The sequence below is a fragment of the Mauremys reevesii genome, linkage group 6, assembly GCF_016161935.1.
Source record: "Mauremys reevesii isolate NIE-2019 linkage group 6, ASM1616193v1, whole genome shotgun sequence".
NCBI classification, from domain to species: domain Eukaryota; kingdom Metazoa; phylum Chordata; order Testudines; family Geoemydidae; genus Mauremys; species Mauremys reevesii.
Genome location: NC_052628.1, coordinates 37,018,432 through 37,039,725, shown reverse-complemented (window position 1 = coordinate 37,039,725; position 21,294 = coordinate 37,018,432). Strand labels below are relative to the sequence as shown.

Below are 21,294 nucleotides of genomic sequence, written 5' to 3'. Positions count from 1 at the left end.
GAGATCACAGTGGCTAAGTCATCACCTGCGAGGAAAGGGCACAGTCTTAATGGAAGGACTTGCTCATCTGAGGAAGGATTTGCAGGATCAGGCCATGTGTCCACAAATATTGAAGCTGCAATTTTGGATCAGAAGGTGGGGCACAAAAAGGCTGGAATCATGGTTCACTGTAAAGCTCCTTTTAAATGTATGAAAAAGAGAACTTCAGTGATTGTGATGAGTGTGTGGAAAACCAAAAATTTCTACCTGAAAGGCTGTGGGGCTTTGCAGTGGATTCACTACAGGAGCTGCTGGTGTACGTCTCCCTCCAATTCTCTTTACTGACACACCATGGAAAAGACAGACATTTCAAAACCTTAGAAGACACATTCTGATGGCAATTCAATACATAAAACCTCATGAGACTCAAAGTCACAAATCTGTAGAGAATGTTTTGTATTTCTGGCCTCTACTCTTTTTAAAAAAAATACAGGGTTTCGTTTTAATTAATCTAGTCCCCAAAATTTCAGATTCCCAACAGTGCTTTTCTTGCCAAACTTCTGCCCCCCACACCCAGAGGCACCTACTCCACTTGATTCTGTTCTTGACCAGGATGGAAGGGTGTCTTCTTGGCATTTTCTTGTATCCTCATGTACCTGCCAGTTTGCACAGCAATGAGGCTAACAGACTTTGGGTGAAAATTACCATGGGACCTTGGAACACACTCTTATATTCCCAATTTCAGATCCCTGGTCTTCTACCTCCCACTATTCTAAGGACCCTGCCTCAACGTCAGAGAAGCAGCAAAGTTTGAATCTGGATCTGATCTTTTCTGAAAGCTGAGAATTTTCAGTTTGGCCTTTTATAAAGAATGGCCAGCCAAAAAAGTGTGGCTGCAGAGGCAAATTCCCTCAGAGTTTTAGGCTGTTCAGATGTAGGGTGTTACAAAAGCCCAGCCTCTAGCTGATATGGATGGGTTCTTTGCACCATGGCCTTTTGGGGGACAGCAAAAAGAGACTGGAGGATAACTTATGTGAGCTGTCCCTTATGTACACGTTTCATTTGCACACCAGTAGCATCGAGTTTTTGGGATGCCTGAGAACATGGGGATCAAATTGTGCATCTCAGGGGATAGCCAGACACTAATGCATACCTAGCCAGCAGCATTCCTGACCTCTGGCTAGATTTGCAATTTGTACATCCTGCATGTTTCTACAGCATACAATGGAAACAAGTTCCCCATGGTTAACAAATAACAACTCTGCCAGGTGAGCCTGAGCTAAAGGGGGAGATTCACCCTGGCAAAGTCTTGGGTACTGTGCAGAGTTTATATTAGCTGGAAGTCACTCTTTGTATATATTGTAGACTTCCTAGCCACTCCAGTGGGGAATATATAGGCACCTACCTAAGATGTAAACCAGAATGTTTCCTACATTTTAAATCTGAAGCAGTGCACTTACATACCTTTCCAAGAATGCTTAGCATTAGCTGCAGCTCTCATTCCTTGGGCCTGGAAATGAGAGCCATTTCTGCGGAGAAGGGGTGCTGGAACAATTTGACAACTATTGAACCAAACTGTAAACCCTGAATATGATAGAAACCACTTCAAGCCAGGGGGTGCAGCAGTGGGGTTTAGAGAGGGTCCCATACAAGGAAAGATTAAAGAGGCTAGGACTCTTCAGCTTGGAAAAGAGAAGACTAAGGGGGGATATGATAGAGGTATATAAAATCATGAGTGATGTTGAGAAAGTGGATAAGGAAAAAGTTATTTACTTATTCCCATAATACAAGAACTAGGGGTCACCAAATGAAATTAATAGGCAGCAGGTTTAAAACAAATAAAAGGAAGTTCTTCTTCACGCAGCGCACAGTCAACTTGTGGAACTCCTTACCTGAGGAGGTTGTGAAGGCTAGGACTATAACAATGTTTAAAAGGGGACTGGATAAATTCATGGTGGCTAAGTCCATAAATGGCTATTAGCTAGGATGGGTAAGAATGGTGTCCCTAGCCTCTGTTCGTCAGAGGATGGAGAATGATGGCAGGAGAGAGATCACTTGATCATTGCCTGTTAGGTTCACTCCCTCTGGGGCACCTGGCATTGGCCACTGTCGGTAGACAGATACTGAGCTAGATGGACCTTTGGTCTGACCCGGTACGGCCTTTCTTATGTTCTTATGTTCACCTGTAGTTCCAGCACCTGTGCTGTGGAGGCTACATTCTTGGGACTCTGGAAGAAACAGCTGATTGCTACTTGCTAATTGAGCAGGTCCTGCCACTAAGTCTTGGAACTTAATTGACTTCAGTTTCAAAAGAGGCTGCCGTGTCACTCCTTAGCTGGAAGAAGAGCTCCACAACAAATTGTTGAAAAACTCAGGAGGAAATTCCAAATGCATGATGATCTCAACAACTACCTTGTGAGACCCAGTTGCAACTTTGTAGTTCCCCAATGTAATTAAAGGGCAATTCAGTTTTGCTGAGTAAATGCAACTGAACTGCATTTTAACCATGATCCAAATCGTACCTTAACCTTGGGCTTCAGAAGGTTTGGGAATATGGTGATAGCACTTGTGTTGGGAACATGCTCCCATCAATACTGCATGTTCAAGCCATTTTTAAAATGTGTTGGGGGAGTACAGTTTTATAACCAGACCAGCCATCACGGAAGTTGTTACAGTGTAGATGGGATGAAAATAAGAACCATTGACCCCATGGCGTTTAAACAATCCATTATCATTATTATGAAAATCCCTGTATGCAGTTAACTCCCCATCTCGCATATCTGAGTTCATGCTCTCTCTGATGCTCTTAACTCTCCCAAGACTTGAATGCACTCTCTCTCGCTCACTCTGCTTATTAATTTTACATGGCACTTTATGAGACAAGTTAATAATAAGATCCAAGTCATACATTGTCCCATTGTTGGGGAACCAAAACACACTGATGAGAAACCTAGTGCTAATAGCAGAACAGTTCAGAAAAAGCAGAGTTTACCCGTCTGTGTCAAAAAGCTAGCCAGCCCGCCTCCCCTCCTCTTGGAGATTCTGTTCTGCTGTGTGGAAACAAACAAACAATTCAGAGAGTATTTGGAACAATTAGAAGGAAAATTAAATGACATAAAACTACTTTATTGCAATTTATACTTGAGGGTCATAAGCTAGAACACTCATTATGTAACGATTGCAGACAGAGATTGATTAGTCTGAATATATTGCATGGCAGCAGCAGCTCTCCTACCTCAGAAAATAGTCAGGCTAAGAGAGGTGATGGCTGGATGGACAACATCTTACAGCTCTGAACATGAGAACCCTTTTCATTTACATAGCCTACATGATTTCTCATTTCCTTCTTTGAACAGCCCCCACCCAATCCCTAACTGGGCTTTTGGACACAATCAGACTATTTTTATTTACTACTACTACTGCTATGTGAATTTAGGAATAGTGGAGAGTGTTATAATCTTGGAGAGCTCAGCAAACAGTTCACAGCGAATAACTCATTCTGCAAATGTAGCCCCTTCTCTATTTGTGAATAATTTTATCAAAACTCATTTTTATAAGTTTGCTATTTGCAATTCTTCAGCAAATCATTTCTGTGAGCATGTTAGCCTTTGCTCACAAACTATTTGCCACTTATAATTGGCTGTTTGTGGTTATCTAAGGCAGAGGCTCAATAGTCCACTAATCGCTAGAAATAATTGACTGGCCTTAGCTACACTAGGACTTTACTAGGAGTCACTCCCAGGGTGAACGCTAACAGCGAAACTGGCTGGAACGGGCATATCCCACAGCTCACAGCTCTGTAGTAGCAGCTCACTTGCTCCCCACAATGGACCACTCTGGCAGTTCACCACTCTTGGTTTCAGCCAGGATTCTCACAGCACCATTCTGTGAAGGTGGCGTGAATTGGAGAATTCATTTTCCTGTCTTGGTGGCTGACATCTGGTTTTCCTGTTGCACATCAGCCAATAGCTCCGTTGAACTTGAGCAATGGGCAGAACATCCCAGACTGTCCCAGACTTCCCGCGACGAGAAGAGCAGCTCCAGCAGAGGTGGCCGTCCGTCTGATGAGGAGGGGAGTCGGTGCTTCAGAGTGAGAGGTGAGGCGGGGGGAGTCTCGGATCTGATCGCTGTGTGGGCAAGCGAAAAGAAAACCTGCGCAAAGAGAACAGGAGGCCGGGAAGCGGAGCAGTGCAAAGTGAAAGTGAAAGACCTATCAAAAAGCCCATCAAATGCGATGCGGCGCAAGGCTCGGAGAGAGCAAAGGACACGCGGCACTGAGAAGGCAGCAATGCGAGTCTGCAGTGGCTGCAGCCAGCCACCAGTGACGAGGCACTGAGACTGCAGGCCAGGATAGTCTGCCACAGTGCCCCCCCCCGATGGGGGGTCTGAGGAAGGTGAGGAGTTCCCTGTTGGCCTGTTCCCCGGGCGGGAAGATGACCTGAGGGGATCTCTTCATCACCCTCACAGAGATCCCACAGCCACTCCCTCCCCCCTGACCGCCAGGGAGAGGATCAGATCCTCCCGGAGGATCCCAAACAACGTCGCCAGGTTAAAACCAGACAGGGAATCAGGGAAGGATCAAATAAGAATAAATATAAAAACAAAAATTTTATTTTTTTAAACTAAAAAAAACAAATAAAAAAAAAGCAAATATACACAAAAATTTATAAAATAGAAACAAAAAAAACAGCATCTCAAACAGCACAAAGAGCAATGGCAGAGCCTTCTATATGGGTGCTTTCAGCTCAGAGAGCAGCTGGCAAAGCATACAGCACCAGTTTCTTCATTCTTTAGATGAAGCTGCTCAGCGCTCTCTCCTGGGCTCTGAGGGGTCCTCAGGTAGGGGACCATCGCCCGCCAGCATGCCTCTCTCTCCTGGTCTGTGCAGGAGATGTCATCCTCTCAGTGCAGGTGCCATTAGCGCCTGAGGGTGTGTCATGTGTACTTGTGGATTTGTAAGTGCTTACTGTGTTTGCAATTACTTTTGTACTAAGAATTACTTTACTTAATTGTTTGAGTTAGTTTTTGGCATTACTTGCCTTATTTTACTTTGCATTTGCATTTTGCATTTGCAGCCATGACTTTGCAATTGCATGCAGGCATCATCGGCAAACAGAGGGAGATTGTCTTTAACAGAGGCTTTGCAGAGATGCGAGATGCATGTCTTCTTTGACAGCTGCACAGAGCACCCAAGCTGTCAGAGGTCACTGCAAGCAGTATTAGCAGCAGCTTGCAGCTGCAGCTAGCAGCTAGACCAGGTGCAAGCTGATGCAGCTGTCTCTCTTCGCTGCAGTAAGGGATGCAGCTCGCGCTCGCCAATGAGCGTGATTCAAATCTCGGACTAGTTCCGAGATCTCCTGACTTTGGTTCCTGCTGTGTCTTTCTTAACTTCCTGTATGACTGAGTTTTGTGTACTGAAACATGTATTTGTTCACACTAACTCGACTACTTTTTCGCATCACAAATATGCTCCTCTCACAACCTGCCTACACTTAGCCTGCAGAGGCCATGCTAAAAGATTAAGGGCCAAAGAAAAGACCAGGGGAGGCTATGTTCCAGGAACTGGAGGAGCAGAGCAGCAGAGGAGGCGGCAGAGCAGAGAGCGTCAGGGAGAGAGCGTGTCAGCAGCCAGGAGTACAGGTGAGGGCAGGAGGTGAGGCAGGGGCAGGCGCTGCTTGGTCTAGACCAGCAGGCGGAAACAAGCGGACACGAGGCGACTGTTCTGCAAGGCCACAGGCAGGAGGAGGAGAGATTGACAGGCAGCAGGAGAGAAGAGCCCCCCCGCCCAACGTCAGAGTCCCCCCGCCCTCCAAAACTGCAACCCCTGAGGCCAGAGGGGGTGCCGTGAGAGGTGTCACCGCACTGAGCCCTGGCAGCGCCGAGGCACCTGTAAATTCGAGAAGTTGTTCCTCTACCAGACTTCCCACTCCATCTTTTGATAATCATCCAAGTTTCCCACCCCCAAGTTCCCCCATTATTGTTGTAGTTTATTATTAAAAAGTGTTTGCTGTTACTCTCTGTTTCCGTGTGTTTTGTGTCATTTCGTTTTTTATTGCATTTTTAATTTTAGTCTTCCACAGGGCAGGCAGGGGGACAGGGGGGGGGGCAGGTGCAGGACAGGGGCACCAGCAACAGCAACAGTCACAGGCTGTGTGGTGGTCCCAGGTCTTTCCTTGATGCTGCCTTGCTGGTGGTGTGTGTCTGTGAAGGCAGGCTTCCCCGGCTGTAGGCAGTCCTCCCCGTACATGCATTTGGACCCCTCCCCCCCTCCCCCCCCCCCCCTCCCCGATCCCCCAGCAGACCCACCCCCTTCCCCCACCCCCCCCCCCCCCCACACCGCCCAACACCCGCTCCCCCCCCTATCCCACCCCCCCCCACCCCTAACCCCCCGCCCCCCCACTCCCTGCACACCCCAATTGCACACAACAAGCAGCACAGAATGCTTCCATGTTCCAATGAAGAATGAAGAAACAGAAAAACAAAAGATTTATTATTAATTACTAAAAAATGTCCTTAGTTTTAAAACGTCTTTGGGAAAGTGGAAAACTGGGTTTTAATGGTTTACTCTCTTAAAAAAAAGTTAGTTTCTGGTCACCTCTCTCTCTTCAAAAACTCGCTTCCAATTGCTCCCTGATCGCCCCTGCTCTGTGGCCCTCGCTCTCTCCAGCACGGTGATCATAATCAGCTCAGCAGCAGCATTCAACCCAGCAAGGCCAAAAAGGTCTTGCCTCGTCTCTTCTCGCTTTTGCCTCACACAGCAAGCACACAGCATGCAAGCACACATAAAGCACATTCTTTGTGGGAGATCGCAGATGTGTCAGGGTCCGCCATCTCCTTGGGTCGCCGCCAGTCCACTCCGCCACCATTCACCACTTCTCCCTTGCTAGTCAGCACACTCTTCCACCAGTGTCTTTTTGTATGTTTCAAGCCTCCAATAGCTCCAGGTGGGTAGGCATAGGCAGGGGGGTAGGCATCATCCAGGGCATTAGCCGCCCATCTGCATCCCCAAATTCCTATTTCCATCCGAAAGAAAGCCTGCCTGGTGCCTGAAACAGACCAGAGTTCAGTCTGAACACAACACACGCCATGAACCCCCGCCCGCCCGCCCACCGGCGTTGATGTTGGTATGGTGGTCACCAGTCCCACCACAGCACACCAAGAAAAAATTTTCCCTAATGTACGGTTCGCTGGCCTGGTGTGCTGGTGCCTGTGGATAGGGATGTGAGTCCATCTATCCCCCCCACCGGCCCATGGCGATCATCATGGCATATGATGACGACATGGACATTTCAGACACTACCTTTGAGAGCAGTTAGTTTGAGAGATTTGCTACATACTTGAATGACAGCAATCCCCACAGCGGGGCCACAGTGCCAAGTGACGCCAAAGTGGGACGCTGGTGCTCGTAGCTGTCTTTTGGTCTGGGGCTTGCTTTTGGCTTGCACAATCAGGGCACTCTCAGCGGCTGTGTGTCCTGGCGCTTCAGGGCAGGGGGCAACAGCAGACAGCCAAGTCACACAGTTCTCATCCATCCTGAAGTTTGGCCAGCCTCTGTGTCTCTCCCTGTCATCAGACCTGCGGTCCCACCAGTCTGCCACTGTTCTGTGCCCCCAATCCCGCCCCCAATCACCCCGCACCCACCCACCCCACACCACCACCACTGCCCACGCCCATGCTCTGCTTCCTGGAGGTCTGGCGCCACTCTCCTCGCCCCACTGCTGGAGCCTCCTCGCCGCCTTTCTTTCCGGTTTCTCAGCATCTGTGGGTGGAAGGTGGAACGAGTTGAGGAGCGGCCATAAGTGCAGCGATGTGCAGCGATGATCGGGCGGGCTCCATGCGCTGTGCTGCTGTGGCGTCCGCTAACCACGAGACAGAGAAGAGAACAGCGAACGCGCCGCCAAGGGCGAGAAGGAAGAGGGGAGGGGCGGGTTCAATGGTTCACATTTTTTTTTTCCCCCAGCATGCATTGGGGGAAATCAATGGGCAATGGCGCGAGGTCACGGAACTGTGGGGATAGCTTCTGCACCGCACCGCTTCAAAAAGTGGCCGTGCCCCGTGGATGTGGAAGTCGAATTTGTAATTTGTGTAGTATGGATACACAAACAACTTATTAAGTCGAAAATCCACAAATTCGACTTAAGTAGATTCGAAATAGTCCTGTAGTGTAGACAAGCCCTAAGTCACATCAGGGCCGCCCAGAGGATTCGAGGGGCCTGGGGCAAAGCAATTTTGGGGGCCCCTTTCATAAAAAAAAGTTGCAATACTATAGAATACTATATTCTCGTGGTGGCCCCTACAGGTCCTGGGGCAAATTGCCCCACTTGCCCCCCCGACCCGGCAGCCCTGAGTCACATGACATGGGGTGGTTTCTTCTTGTTATATATATATATATATATATATATATATATAATGGATCTTAGATTTACAAATAGCTGGGTACCTTCCTGACAGCTTTATAGGTTATTTGGCAGACTTTACATTCAGTTCTCTCATGTCACATTCATGCCAGGTAATTCCAAGATGAGTTTTTAGCTGCAAAGATTGCAGCTAGATCCTTGACTGAATGGCTGAATTGATATAGTTTCCAAGGTTGTGGGTTCCATTTTATATCCTACTCGCACCAACCACTCAGTCACAGCCATTCATCACATGTATGTGAAGAGAAGGGGGCATTCTTAGAACCTTGTACATTTCCTTTTTACCTACTTTAGGGCCAGGTCTCTGGCCTGGAACTTTGAGGAACACTGTTTCACACAATATTTCACATGTTTACCACGTGCTATAATTTAATTTATTGATATTCTATCTTCTGATACTAGTCACCATAACTGCTGCCAATCACCATGAATTGGGTGGCTGAGTGGGTGTTCTTGGTCACAGTCACAAAGAGTGCAGTTACCTCTTCCTTGTGCCTGGTTTGGTTAAACGCCTCAGTGCAAAGTCTTTGGCAGGATGGTTTGCCAAAGTTCTCTCTTAACGATGTCCGACTCTCATGCCATAACAATATTTTATTCTTACATATGCCAGGTTACTTTCACATTCCAGTCCTTGTTTCTTTCTCTGCTATCCCCATTCACCACAATCACTGCCAGCCACCAAAACAGTACATCCCAGCTGCACATATGCACTGCTGGAGCTGCCAAGGGTGCAGACAGATCTCTGCGTTTGTGCCAGAGGGATTTTGTAACAAATATGTCTGCCTACTTTGTTAATAGTAATTTCCTCTACTGGTTATTACCAGCACGTAGTAGTCATAGTAGAAGTGAAAGTAGAAAGGGGCACGCCATATGGATATAACCCCTTCCTGATGATCAGGCACATCCTGCATTTTAACCTGACCGTTAAGACATGTTTCAGTGAATACACCATGCAGAATTTCACCCAAGAGGGGACTGTCTCCATTCACACTGTGGTATAAAAACCACTCGATTTACAAAAATATATGCAATCTGACACAAACATTTTTGTGCCTAATTTCAATAACGTGTTTAAGCCTCTTCAGGCCTACTGCGTCATTTTTCACCCTACAATCAAAATAGTTGCTACCCACATAGTTCAGCCAGGAAGCATGGCCTTCCCCATTGATGTAAGTGTACTTGTTGGCATGACAAAAGCCAGCCAGTGTAAATTTGCTGTCACAAAGCTTTATGCAAGAGAAAGGGCAGGTAACATTAGTTGGGGGGGGAGAGGAATAGCTCAGTGGTTTGAGTATTGGCCTGCTAAACCCAGGGTTGTAAGTTCAATCCTTGAGGAGGCCATCTGGGGCAAAAATTGGTCCTGCTAGTGAAGGCAGGGGGCTGGACTCAATGACCTTTCAAGGTCCCTTCCAGTTCTAGGAGATTGGTATATCTCCAATTATTACCTTTTTTAAATTACCTCTTCATATCACAACTCAGGAAAATCTATGGCAGGTTTCTGCTCCTATTGAAAGCAGTAGTAGGAATTCCATAATTTCACTGTCCCTGATGTGTGCTTTAAGGAGTATATCATTCCTATTCCAAAAAGTACCAGACTTTTTAAAAATCCCTATTTTTATTTTTTAAATTGATCTGGTAGGTGATGTATATAATTGGCTTATTATTCTAAACCAGTCATAATGCTTATCAATGGTATAGTTCCCTATCTGCCTCCTTTCTTCTCTGAACCATATCCCCATTTTCGTTTCCCACCCCCTCCAACAGGACAGATGGAAAGAGGAAGAACCAGCTGCCTCCAGCTCTGCCTTCCCTCCAGAGTATAAGAACATAAAAATGGCTATGCTGGGTCAGACCAATGGTCCATCTAGCCCAGTATCCTGTCTTCTGACAGTAGACAGTGCCTGATGCTTCAGAGAGAATGAAAAGAACAGGGCAATCATTAAGTGATCCATATCCTGTTGTCCAATCCCAGCTCTTGACAGCCAGAGGTTTAGGGACAGCCAGAACATGGAGTTGCATCCCTGATCATCTTGGCTAATAACCACTGATGCACCTTCGAGAGACAAGGTGGGTGAGGTATAATCTTTTATTGGACCAACTTCTGTTGGTGAAACAGACAAGCTTTCAAGCTCCACAGAGCTCTTCTGCAGGTCTTGGACATCTCCTCTCTGAACTTATCTAGTTCTTTTTGAATCCATTTATACTTTTGGCCTTCACAACATCCCCTCACAATGAGTTCCACAGGTTGACAGTTTGTTGGGTGAAGAAGTACTTCCTTTTGTTTCTTTTAAAACTGCTGCTATTGATTTCATTGGGCAAACGTGGGTTCTTACATAATATAAAGGGGTAAATACTCTATTCCCTTTCTGCACAACATTCATGATTTTATAGACATATCCCCCCTTAGTCATCTCTTTTCTAAGCGGAACAGTTCCCAGTCTTTTTAATGTCTCCTCACTTGGAAGCTTTTCCATACCCCGAATCATTTTTGTTGTCCTTCTCTTCACCTTTTCCAATTCTAATGTGTCTTTTTTGAGTTGGGGAAGGCAGAACTGCACACAGTCAATATGGGGATAGTTGAAATCCCCCATTATTATTAGGTTTTCTGTTTTTGTAGCCTCTCTAATCTCCCTAAACATTTCACAATCACCATCACTATACTGGTAAGGTGATCAGTAATATAGTCTGACCCCTGTACTCTCACTTTTCAATCATGGAATTTCTATTTGATTAATTTAAGATTTTTACTATATTTGATTCTATGCTCCCCCCCTCCCCTATAGTGTCACTGTCTCTCTAGTTTGACCTACTCTGTCATTCCTATGTGTTTTGTACCCTAGAATCGCCATATCCAACTGATTATCAGCATTCCACCAACCTTTTGGTGATGTCTATTATATCAATAGCCTCATTTAATACCAGGCACTCAAGTTCACCCATCTTAATTTTTAGACTTCTAGCATTTGTATACAAGCACTTACAAAATTTATCAATATTTAGTTGTCTGCCTTCATGTGATGTAACTAAATGGGACACTTTCATTTGACTGGAGAGAATCCTGTGGCACCTTATAGACTAACAGATGTTTTGCAGCATGAGCTTTCGTGGGTGAATACCCACTTCTTCGGATGCAAAGAAGTGGGTATTCACCCACGAAAGCTCATGCTGCAAAACGTCTGTTAGTCTATAAGGTGCCACAGGATTCTCTGCTGCTTTTACAGAACCAGACTAACACGGCTACCCCTCTGATACTTTCATTTGACTGTTTCTCTTCAGTTCCTGTCTGCACTTTATTAACTTCTATCCTATGAACTTTTAGTAGGATTTAGAGTATCCCCTTTAATGTATCCTCCCTAAGGGATGTCTGTCTGAACCATGTGTTCCTCCACACCTGTTGACTTTCCCTCAGCCCTTAGTTTAAACTACTCTACGACCTTTTTAATTTGACATGCAAGTAGTCTGGTTCCATTTTCATTTAGGTGGAGCCCATCCTTCCTGTATAGGCTCCTCCTTTCTCAAAAGGCTCCCCTGTTCCTAATAAACCTAAATCCCTCCTCCCCACAGCATCTTCTCATCCATGCATTGAGACCCTGCAAATCTGCTTGTATAACTGGCCCTGACATGGAACTGAAAATGTTTCAAAGAACTCTACCTGAAAGTCCTGGACTTGAATCTCTTACCTAAATTTGGCCTCCAGGACCTCTCTCCTACCTTTCCCTATATCATTGGTATGTTCACGTACCACAACCCCTGGATCCTTCCCAGCACTGCACATGAGTCTATCTAGATGTCGAGAGCTCTGCAACCTTCTCACCCAGCAGACAATTCATCATGTGGTTCTCCCAGTCATCACAAACCCAGCCATCTATATTTCTGATAATCAAATCCCCCATTACTATTACCTGTCTCTTCCTAATAACTGGTGTCCCCTCCCCTGGAGAGGTATCCTCAGTGCACAAGGATACCACATCATCATCTGGAAGGAGAGTCCCAACTATGGGATCATTTCCCTCCACTCCAGTTGGATGTTCTCCTTCCCCAAAACTTTCATCCTCCTCAGCAGCACAGAGGCTGTTAGGCCGGGGATGGGACTGTTCTGCTGTACCCCAGAAAGTCTCATCTATGTCCCCTCTGTCTCCCTTATCTCCTCCAGTTTAGCTACTCTGGTCTTAAGAGCCTGTACTCTGTCTCTGAGAGCCATGAGCTCCTTGCACTGAATGCACATATATGCCACTTGCCCACAAGGCAGGTAATCATACATGCTGCACTCTGCTGCTGGACTTCTGCCTGCATTATTTTTACTCTTGAAGGATTGTTTGTTTGCTTTTTTGAAGGGGTACTGGCCTAAGTTTAGCGTATGTTTGATAGGTGTATCTGTTTCTCACACTCCCTCTCTGAACTCCTCTGTTTGCTTCTCCTGGTTCCTAGCTCCTCTGGTCACTTAAGAACTAGCTTTGTAACTCCCCTGTTCACCCTGAATAAGCCCCGTCCCCTTGCCAAGGGCTTGTAAAGAGGTTAGGGATCAAAGGATGGCAGGCTAAAGCCTCATTTGTAAGCTCTTAGCCTAGTCTAGCAGGTCATTTAGCTCAGCACATATTCCCCACAACAGACCACACTACAATCTTCAAACAAGTGCCTGGCAAACAAACCAACAGAGACTCCCCAAAGATCACAATCTCTCCTTCTCCACCTGGATAACCCCTTTACAAAACTTCTGTTTGCTGGCTCCAGCTGCCTCACAGAGCCAGAACACAGAATGGCCCTGTTGGTTCCATCTCCCCTCTTGGCACACTATAATGGTGCGGGTTGCTGGGAGCACAAGACTGCATGCCTACACTTACATTTTAGCTGGCTATGGCCCTGTTTGGAAAACACACTCCTCTCACATCTATCCATTCGCTTGCCCCCATTCTCTACTCTGTACCATGCTAGCCCTCTGATGACATACAACCACCATACATTTGAATGTAGAGCTCACCAGAGTATCATCTCAGCAAGCTAGAACTTCTAAGCCAGTGACCTCATAGCAGCCTGTCCTTTGACGTCAACTTCTCAGGCTAGAGGTCCTGAGTCAATAACTTTAGAAAATCCCCTGCCTTAACAGACCAGTCAGAGTAACTGAACCAGTAACCTCACACTGGCCTCTCCTTTGCCACTAGCCCAGCATACTTAAGTTGCTGAGCTAATGACCTCACAGAAGCCTATGACTTGACATCAGCCCAACAAGTTAGAACTGGGAACCAGAGACCTGAGAGAAATTGGTGCCTTGAAATAAGCCCAGCAAGACAGATACCGAATCAGTGACATCACAGAGGTATAGCCCTTGACATCAGCTCAGCAAGCAGTAGCTGCTGAACTAGTAACCTCAGGAGCCCATTCACGGACAGCTAACCAGAATGCTAGAGATTCCACTCAGTAACCTCAGAATCCTCTGCAGTAGCAAAGGCAGCAGAGCCAAGCCCAAGCATTAAAAATCATGTCAAGCTGAAAAAAAGGGCATGAGGCACTTCGTGTCTTAACTTACCTTATGGCTTTTAACCTTTAAGAGTCACATGTTCGAGCTTCTCTCTGCAGCCACAAAGGCTAGACATTTTTAAGTAAAAATGGGATTCTCACATTATTACATGACCCCAGGAGCTGGAGATTTGAGAAAAACACCCAATATCATGAGACTCAGTTTAAAATTGTGAATTGGCACCACTGTCTCTGCCTTCACATCAAACCAGCCAGCTAGTAGAACCAAGCCAGAAATCTCACCCCATAGCATCATCTCAGCAAGTTTGAAGGGTTGAGCCAGTAAATTCACAGATGCCTGGGCCTGTCACATCACCCCAGCAAGCTATAGGTACTAATCCATGATTTCACAAAGGCCTGCACCTGGGTGCAGACCCATAAAACAGGTAGTGCCCAGCTAGTAACTTTTCCATGGATTGTGCCTTACCTCCAGTCCAGTAAGAGGAAGATTGAGGCTTTTGTGAAGCTACATGATTTTTCATCAGCCCAGCAGCCTAACATGCTGATCAGGGATTAAAAGTAGATTCTGTTAGAGAAAGAAATATGGAAGTGACACTTTTGACTACACGTTTCCACTTGTGCTGAGATACAAGGGTGATGACAACCATATAAGTATCAAGAGGGACAGAAATTCCCGCACCCCTCAACTCCAACATATGTCTATACTTTCTACGCCCCTGCGAGCTTTTAGAAAAAAACAATGGAGTACTTGGGAGGGAACAAGGACTATGGGTATGTCTACATTATAAACATTACCCATTGCAATACTGCAATGGTTCATGTCCACACTGCCCCGTCTTCTGTCGGTGCTGTGCATCCTCACCAGGAGTGCTTCCATCAACTTAAGAGAGGGCCTCGGGGGGTCTGAAAGCCAGTGTGCTCAGCTCCCTGTGCAGCTCCCCACTGGGAGCCTGACTGCCCCCCCACCACAGCTCCTTGCTCCCCACCGAGAATGGGGCAGCCGACTGGACACCGGGCACGGATCTCCTCACCGGGCTCTCAGCTCCCTGCTCCCCGCCAGGAACACTGCCATGTGTGGTACCACAGGAGGAAAATCTGTTAGCTACTTGGAAGAGGCTGGCTTCATCAAAGCAGGAAATACTTTGGAGAAAGATTTGTAACAAGATAATAGCATTCCTATTCATTACTCAATCTACTCTCTTCCTGGGTGTACTGCTTTTAAAAATGGGGAAATTTACCGTGGTTTCTTGGCTAAACTCCAAATCAGGTAATCACATTTACCCTGCCTAACTCCCCTTGCTGTTTTCAACATGGTAGATTTCATTACTTGCTGTAGGAGCTGTTGTGTAATGTTACAGACTGTCCTCTGTTAAACAGCTGCTATGTTCTGCCCCAGAGGTGGCTGCATTTCAGTGGTGACAATGCAGAGATCTCATGCCTACCTCACAGGGATGATGTAAGGCTTAATTAATGATTGTAAAGTGCTTTGACGAGCTCAGATGAAAGGCATTATAATATGCAAAGTATTTTAATACTACATTGTGCTATTAGCTAATGCCGTGTTGTTTTTCTCTCTGCATAGGAAAGTCAGAACCATTAAAATTAGCAAGTAAATAACTAAGAGGAAAGTTAATAGCAAGATAGCTTTTTTCCGGATAAGTTTGTAACAAATGCAGTAGTCTGATAATGCCAGTCAGAATACAAAGGACTAAAATGGTTACTCCATAATGTAATTATCCTCACAAAAGAGAAACAGGGAAGACGCTAGAATGATAAATCATGTAAAGTCAGACATACTCTACTTGATCAGTGGGTGAAATTGACAAAGCTCCACTAGTATACATTCAGTGGATGTATACTGCTGTAAATGGAAACACTATTAGATAACCAAAACATCACACTGCTATGTACTGGCAGCATCTGCACTGTTAGATATATAATCCAGGGCTACTTACATGCCATGGAAGATTCAAATGATTTGAAGAATAGAAATGATGAGCCTTGCTTAAGGCAGAAGCCAATATAGCCTCTTCCAGAGCAACACATATATCTTTTAAAAACTCTGGGATTATTACAGCGCTGCCCATTAGCATCAACATATTGAAGGATGTGTCAGTTTTTCCATTATATACACCCCTGTTTTTCAGTGTTTTAAAACTCAGCTGTAAACACGTGATACTTGGCATACAAGGACACAGTTCATGTGCTTTTATACAAGAGTTTTTAAAAGTGTGTGTGCGCACATACACACACACACAGACAGATGGAAATGTGCTATCTTATTCTTTAATATACCTCTGTAGCCCAAATTACTCTAAATCAAAAGAATAATTTGCCTTTAGCCTGTGACGTAGCCACTTACCTTTGCAGGCTTGAGATCCCAGCGTGTTCCATTCTGTTCTTCAGACCTTGAAAAGCAGTTTTTCCTATGCAGTGCTTGCATTTGCTTTTCATAGGAATTATAGCACTACTGCTGAATAAGAATTTTACCCATGTAAGGACAGTGGAATCAAGCCCTCATACCACAAGTATAAACAAGAAGTAATCTAAAATCCCCTTTAATGTGTATTTACAAAGGTTACCTTTAAAACAATTTAAAAAAAAATCTTTGAGCTGCAAAGAGCTTTGGTGCATTTTAATGCATTTGCAAAACATCACCAAGAGAAATAGAGCTGCCAAGAAGCAATTTGTTTAAGTTTTATCTTTCACTCCTCTTTATTTTAAGCTACTAAAGAGAGAACAAAGTAACTTTAATGAAAACCCCTCTCCATGTAAGATAGCATTGCTCTGCTCTCCCTATCCTCCCCTGTGCATCCTTCATGTATGTTTCTGAACCTCTGAGGATCCCCGTGTTTCTCTTATTTTAACAAACCCACCACAGAGGCTGCATGTCTCATTCACCATACAGGCAAGGAGAACTAGATTTTAATTGACTAAAGGAAAAAGGGAGCCAATATTAAGGAAATGGGATCCCCACACTCTGCCAGACCACATTGTTTACATAGAATGCCCAACCCTCACTCCCCAACAGAAGAAATGATGAAACACCAAATTCTACTTTGTTAGATCCATGTAAAACACCAATTCAACAAAGCTCCTAAAACAGGGGGGTAGCACAACCAACCTACAACAGAGTCTACTAGTGCAGAACATTAGGCGTGTGCTTATGTACCTCTCTGTTCCAGGACCTAAACCAGTGGTAAGTCCATTGTCTACCACGGGCTTTATAAAGTTATTCCAGATTTATAGCTGGTTACAAACCCTAAGCATCCCAGATGTCAGCTGTGAATATTTGTACCAGGCTAGTTCATGGCACTAAAGTTACTAGAGAAACTAAAGAGTCAAGGAAGCTGAAATTTGGTATTTAACCTTTGGAAACTGTAGCTCACAGAAATTATACACAAGTATCATTGATTTGTTTTCCAGAATGCTGCAAGGGCTGTCCAGCTCCATTATGCCATTTATTAGCTATTGCAGCAAAGATATTATGCAAAGAACACTCACTGGTCTGAAAATCCAGCTGAGTCAAGGAACACATTTCATACTAAATCCCAAATCCTTTTTTCCTGTTGAATTTAGTCAATGCTGCAGTGTTTACTTAGTGAAAATTTAAAGCACAACAAAAATACTAATATTAAATGTCATCATAATTCTTAGCACTTTTATAACATTGTCATCTGCACCTAACAAACACTTCCCAAAATAATGCAGCATTTTCTATATGGGGAAACAGAGGCACAGAGGCTTTTCTAAGGTCACATAGTGAGGCAGTGGCAGAGCTAGGATAGAATACAGGTCTGCTGACTTCGCATCATGCCCTATTCACTGACCAATGCTGACTCCTTAATCCTCAACATCCTTTTTCAGGACTAGAACTCTGCAGCTCCTAATCCCAGATCCTGTGCTTTGTGCTCTAAACTGTGCTGCCTATCTCTCATGTGTTACAAGGTAGGTGTTTCTCATTTTGTCACATCCTAGTCCACTCAGGAATGGGGCCCACTATTGCCACTGATAAAGGATAGCCTAGATATATTGTAAGTATTCTGGAGTGAGCAACCCAAATAGTGCTGTGAAATTGCCAATGTGGCAAGCATGCCAGAGATACAAGTAGCTATTCTCCAATTCAGCAGGACACACTATGTAAACAGATGCATAAAGCAGCAGTTTCACAGTGGGATAAGTAGAGGCAGTACCATTTGAATGCATCTAATTAGATCATCTGCCCCACACCTCAGGTAAACAGACCATCTGAGCATAGGCGCTGACTCCGTGGGTGTTCCAGGGCTGGAGCACCCACAGAAAAAAAATAGTGGGTCCCAGAACCCACCAGCAGCCCTACTGATCAGCATCTCCTACTCCCTCCCAGCACCTCCTGCCTGGTAGTGATCAGCTGTTCAGCTGTGTTCAGAAGGCACTGGGGGAGGACAGGGGGAGGAGCGGGGTCTGGAAGAGGAGGGGGAAGGGAGCAAGGCAGGTGCCGGAAGAGGTGGAGCAGGGGTTGGGCACCCCTCGGGAACTGGGTAAGTCAGCACCTCTGCATCTGGGTACAAAAAAATATGCAGATTAAAGATCAAGTCACCCATTGTCTGATGTTTGGACTTTTCCATAGCTAGAGAGCCATTTTCTTTGCAGCATATACACTTATTGACAATGATTGTGCTTCTTTCTTAATTTCTGATCAAAGCTCTGACATTGGAAAGTCCTCTTTCCTTTCATGTTGAGAATTGCTAGCAGTCATCTTTTACAGCCTGCATTTCCTGTTTAAGGAAGCTGATACACACAAAATGAATGACATAAAACTTAGAACAGAACCATATCACTTCCTTGCGAAGCACCATCACTTCTTTCTCAACTGAGAACAATGTGTATGGACCTTAATTATCTATAAGAGACAGGAACTGACCAGTTTAAGGTTCAAGGCTTTGACAGAGGATAAAAACAACACACTGTAGTTACCATGTTAAATAATAAAACACAGCACTTTATTATAAACGAATCACTTGGCCTGTCAGTGGCTTAAATGAAGGCAAATGGTCAGGTATTTCAGATTCTATGGTATGGTAAATTGGCAAACGTTGGCTTTTAAATCCACATATACCTCCTAACATGATCATCACTCCTTGGTCTCTTGTAGTTAGTCATTCATTAACATTTCTCCTTTGGGTTTTTAGCTATAATGTAGCCCACCTTACATTTACCTCCAAAACTGCCCACTGGATTGTCCAACTGCCCATCATATATTTACACATATAACACAGGAACTGCTCCTGAAATGAACAGATGGTGGGGAAGCAGTGTTGCAAACTCTCACCTTTTATCATAAGTCTTTTGATATTTGGCTTTTTTTAAGCCTCAGCTCCTGGAATCATGGGATCATATGGGAGTCTCAGCTTTCATAAAGAAAAGGCTCTAGCCTTCATGGATGTAAAGAAATGCTTGAAACCATGAATCCTAAAAGGCTCAAAAAGACTAGAAGGCAAATAAAAAGAACCCAAAGTTGATTACTTTTAAAAATCTTCTGAGTTTTGAATGCTTGAGGATGACTAAACTGGGTAAGGTAGAGTTGTAATACCATCTTCACAGTCACATCATCCTGTCCCCAAACACAGAGGTACCCCTTGTTTGTTAGAGATACTATGGTGACCCATGGCAGTGTCCTACATTGAAAACTAACCTTGCATCTGGGCTTAAGTACCACCCCCAATCTTGGGAAACTCTCTCAGCAAGGATATTAGATACATTAGAGAACTTCCTGGAGAGTGGATCAATATTTCTGTATTAAAATCAGGAGCAGATGGGAAAGGCTGAGCTGGAGTGGGAGGTCTCAGCATGCTTCAGGTATGCAGAAATTAAGATATGCAGTGGTCCCCTAGCACATTCTTATTTGTTTGTGTTGATGTAGAACCCATAAGGTCCATGAAAGGTCTACAACATATTGAATATTTGGCAGCGGGTTTTGGATTGTTCCCCCGCAGCTGCCCCGGCACCTCCTAGACATTATTAGCTGGTTAAGTTCTTATAGTAGAGTAGGTGAAAGTGGGTCAGACCAGTTGGAGAGGTCTAAAGTCAAAAGAAGTCAGGTATAGAGGTCTGATGTCTGGCACAGCCTTTGCAACAGCATCTGCCTTTCACAGCTTTCTATTGTGTCTAAGCCTGGCAGGCTGAGGATGACTGAAGAGATTCTTCACATAAATGTATTTCCTTCAATGACATGAACAGGACAGGCACTATGTCTTCGGCTTTTGACGTGATTATTGTATACTTTTAGTTACCATAGTAATATATTAATATGCTTAAAATGTCAATTAGATGCACAAAAGAAATCATCATGTGTTCCTCATGACCACATATTCCCACCATTAAAAATACAGCTCCTCTTATAGCTTTACACTAATAGAACAAAATAGAGCTATTATGCTACTTTCCCTCTGCAGCCTTGGCAGAATGAAAAAGATTAAATTTTGCTCTTATTTCAACAGGTACCTTAAAATATAGGAACACTATGGAATGGAGATAATTAAAACTTTCTGGTTAAACTCCTGATCTACTATTTGGTAATTCATGGCCTGGAATTTGAGGCCACCAGTCCAAAACCATCGTTCTTGTCCATCAAGGGCAGAGGTACCAACAAGAGTTTGGCAACACTTCTTCCACCATTGCTGTTCTTATGTTCTTCCTCCCTCCAGAGCTTCCATAGCATGAGCCAGATTAATCCTCCATGTAAGCCCCACAGACACCATGGAGTTATAGAAAGGGGAAATTTGGCCCTATATCTATAAACAAACATTTGACATATCCCTAATCTCACACACCTTATTTTCTTGCCTCACCCTTCCAACTGGCTGTGGAAACAGGAACACTTACCTCCAGAATGTGAATTACCAGAAAAAAAATAAATTTTCTGGGATTTGGGCAAGAATTCAGAAGCAACAGAGATGATGGTCATATAAAGACCTAGGCAGATGGAGCCAATCCCAAACAGGTCTTGATCTCATCTCATCTGATCTCCAAGAAAAGAATCATTGGAGGTTCCACTCTTTTCTGCCCTATCCAATGATCTGTGGACATTTCCAAATAGAACAACTCAGCTAGGGTGGTGATGCATACAGTTTATTTATGTACCCCTCAATACACATTGTCATGCCACGCGTGCGGCACACTAGGTGTGCGCTCATGCCCATACACACATGCTCCAGCTGAACATCTTTCTAAGCTGAAGCTTCTCAAAATTGCAGCGATCGAAGGTAAAGACGAAAGAGAGGACCACCACCAAAACCCACAATTGACACAAAGTTGGATACTGGGCTCTGCTCAGTCAATTGCACCCAGCCTGATGGGGCAGCAGAAATCCCAGGAACCATGACTCTTGTAATTTATTGAAAGCTTTGACATGGACATTTCTGCATCTCCCTTTGGCTTAACT

General features: G+C 44.7%; 2 long non-coding RNA genes across 5 annotated transcripts in view; one reads left to right on the top strand and one right to left on the bottom strand.

The window, feature by feature from the left end:
- Window positions 1–13,626, bottom strand: part of LOC120407804 — a 58,302-nt gene extending 44,676 nt beyond the window's left edge. For 2 of the 4 annotated variants that reach the window (XR_005600263.1, XR_005600262.1), the window contains exons 1-2: window positions 13,375–13,626; window positions 247–320 (exon numbers count right to left, since the gene is read on the bottom strand). This is a non-coding gene — a long non-coding RNA (uncharacterized LOC120407804). Of the gene's footprint in view, window positions 1–246; window positions 321–1,443; window positions 1,526–2,971; window positions 3,028–13,374 lie in introns of those variants that run through there. The other 2 variants (XR_005600265.1, XR_005600264.1) reach the window with 2 other exon arrangements.
- Window positions 13,627–20,407, top strand: LOC120407806. The gene is made up of 3 exons (XR_005600267.1): window positions 13,627–13,710; window positions 17,739–17,819; window positions 20,351–20,407. It is a non-coding gene; the product is annotated as an uncharacterized LOC120407806 (long non-coding RNA).
- The last annotated feature ends 887 nt before the right edge of the window (window positions 20,408–21,294 follow it).